This window comes from Alosa sapidissima, chromosome 22 (genome assembly GCF_018492685.1).
Source record: "Alosa sapidissima isolate fAloSap1 chromosome 22, fAloSap1.pri, whole genome shotgun sequence".
NCBI classification, from domain to species: domain Eukaryota; kingdom Metazoa; phylum Chordata; class Actinopteri; order Clupeiformes; family Clupeidae; genus Alosa; species Alosa sapidissima.
Window position 1 is genome coordinate 14523309 of NC_055978.1, and position 2917 is coordinate 14526225.

Sequence of the window (2917 nt, forward strand, 5' to 3'; positions counted from 1 at the left end):
AAAAATTGTATTGTTTTATGTTTTATCAATGAATGAATTTGTGATCATGAGTCAAGAAGAGACTTTACGAAACAAAGCAATTTAGCTGGACAGCAAACCAACTCCAAAAGGAACTGCATGTATTCACAGAGCACATATAAAAAACTGATCTTTGTATTGGCTATAGAGTAATAAACCACTGAAGTGATAGGTATATAGACTAAAAGGGTAATTGTGAGAGTACCGATAAATGCAGAAAAAAGATAACAAAATTAAAACAAATGTTTGAAAGTGATACCAAATAATTTGACACAAGAGCTTGGAAGGGGGGCAAGCAAGGAAGTGCAAAAGTTTAAAGAAGTGATGTTGCTTGATCATATGTACAGTAGTAGTAGGACAATCTCTGTGTGCTTTTCTTTATCTTCTCTGGCTTTGGTTTGGCTTTTATGGTAATGCATTTCAGCTGTTATGGAGTTTAAAGAAATCCATTAATTTTACGGGTTTTTATCAATACATTCAACCATGCCATCGAGATCCATACTATCTTGTATGTGAATTATGCAATCCAGATTGAGTCCCTACAGCACTCTCATATAATGTAATACATGCTCTGTCAGATGTTCAGTGGATGCAAAGATAAATTCCTGAAACTAATACATACATGAAAGTAGAGTACTTTGGATAAGTAAAAGCATCATTAAATTCACTGTGTGAGGCAAAGGAGTGTACTTGAGATGTCACCATTCAAATTTGAAACCGTAACACATAGGTGCTGTTCAGACGAAGATAAATATTGTACATTTCTGAATGGCACGGTAATTCTCACCTGTAATTCATTTCCATGAGTAAATCTGTTATCAATGCCTCGTGACATTTTAGTGTCCAACCAACCACTCCCATCCATCTTAGGCTCCCATTTACGACGCAGCAATATTTATCATAAAGGAGGATTTAGTGCCCTCGTTTTGGTGGAAAAGGGACTCAGAATGCGCATGAGAGAGGAACATGTTAGAAATAAAAAAAATAGAACAAAAGGAAAGTGACTCATGTCAGCCTTTATGTTCAAGATGTGTATAAACCTAATCCTAACCCTCGATCTTGATGTTTTGTGTGCGTATGTGTGTGTCTCTCTCTCTCTGTGTGTGTGTGTGTGTGTGTGTGTGTGTGTGTGTGTGTGTGTGTGTGTGTGTGTGTGTGTGCGCGTGTGCGCGCGCGCATATGTGTGTCCATATGGGAAAAGAAATGGAACTTGCCCTGTGTCTGTTTCTCATATGGCCATATCATCCACTATTTATTGGCAGAAACAATTCCTTTATTGAGTGACTTGGATCAATATGTTTATACCCACTCCCTTGTTCTAGACTACTGAAAGAGGATCATCAATAAGAAGTGCATGGAAGTGTATTAAAAGTGTATTACATATCTAAATGCAAGCAAGGAGTCAAATAATCTGCACAAAGCCCTGACCTTCTCTGCAATGTGCTGATTACAGCTATGATCTTTATTACACATCTTTCAAAGCTTGAGGTACTGCAACAAATGTAATGATTGTATGCTATATCTACTTTCATTCTGGCTATCATTTGGGCACAATAACTGCATTGCCTCCTAAAGAACTAGTAGACAATACATAATGTGTCAACTATACCACGACAACTAGATCTAGTCTTGATTGATGTTTCACATGCCATTGAGGTTAAAATAATAATAATAATACAAAAAGTTACAGCAAATAACTTCCCAAATGTGATTTGTTCTTCGTCAGTGTCACAGTGGTATCCAAAGAATGATTGTGATGCAAACCTTACCAGCACAAACATTTGCTGCTAAACAGCAAAATAGAACATACACACATCTACACATGTCTGTGAGTGTCCACTGTGAGTGACTTCACTCTGGATGAAATCATCCAATGGTTCCGCTCCAGTAGTCTGCCATGACACAGACTCTTTCCGGAAGATGGTTATCATTCCTTAGACATGTGACACTGACGTAAACACACACACACACACATACATTCTCTCCCTCTATCTCTCTTCCCTCCTCTTCAATCACACACATATGCACACACACAGTGTTGTGAGTTCAATTCCCGGCTGGCAGCACTGTGTCCTTGAGCAAGGCACTTAACCCTGAGTTGCTTTGGGGAGACTGGCCCTCATAATAATTGACGTATATGTAAGTCGCTTTGGATGAAGTAACTTACACTTACTGAGTAAGTATGGCTCTAGGCTGTAGAGGAGTGTCCAGACCAACCACACACACACACACACACACACACACGCTCCCTATTTCTATGTTAACTTTGAAAGTAATTGGGCCTTTCCAAGATATGCTGTGGACTTATTCAAGACTACTGTAAAGTAGACCCACTATCATAATAAGAAAACATTCCCACAATGGCCGGCTTGGCTAAACGATAAGCATAAAAGAGGAAGATGTCTGAAGCAGTTGGCAAACAGCGTCTGTCTCCAACAGTGAACTCAAGGACATCCTATCTTATGTCTTTTTTATAATATTCACATTATTCACGTGGCGGCCATGTGTAAACCAAAAGGAGGCTACAGTGATTATCATGAACGCGTTCTCGCCACCTACTGGCGAATGCATAGAACACAACAATGAAATGGCTTGCTTACCCCATACAATAAGGAAAATGTTGCACTATGTGGCTCAGGGAGATGCTTCGTTGTTTTGTTATTTTTTAATACAATGACAAGCAGGTTTGTATCATTGTGTCAAGGAATATACCAGCTCTTTCATTTCAGACCTGATCATGTCCACACAATAATGATTTCACGAGCAATTTAAACAAGAGCAATGTATGTGTAGACTAGAGCTAGATGCAGAAGTAGAGGCTGCTTCACAGTAGTTGATTAAAAAGACAAGCGAAAAGGACTAGTCCTGCATAAGAACTCACTTTGTGAGATATTGAATC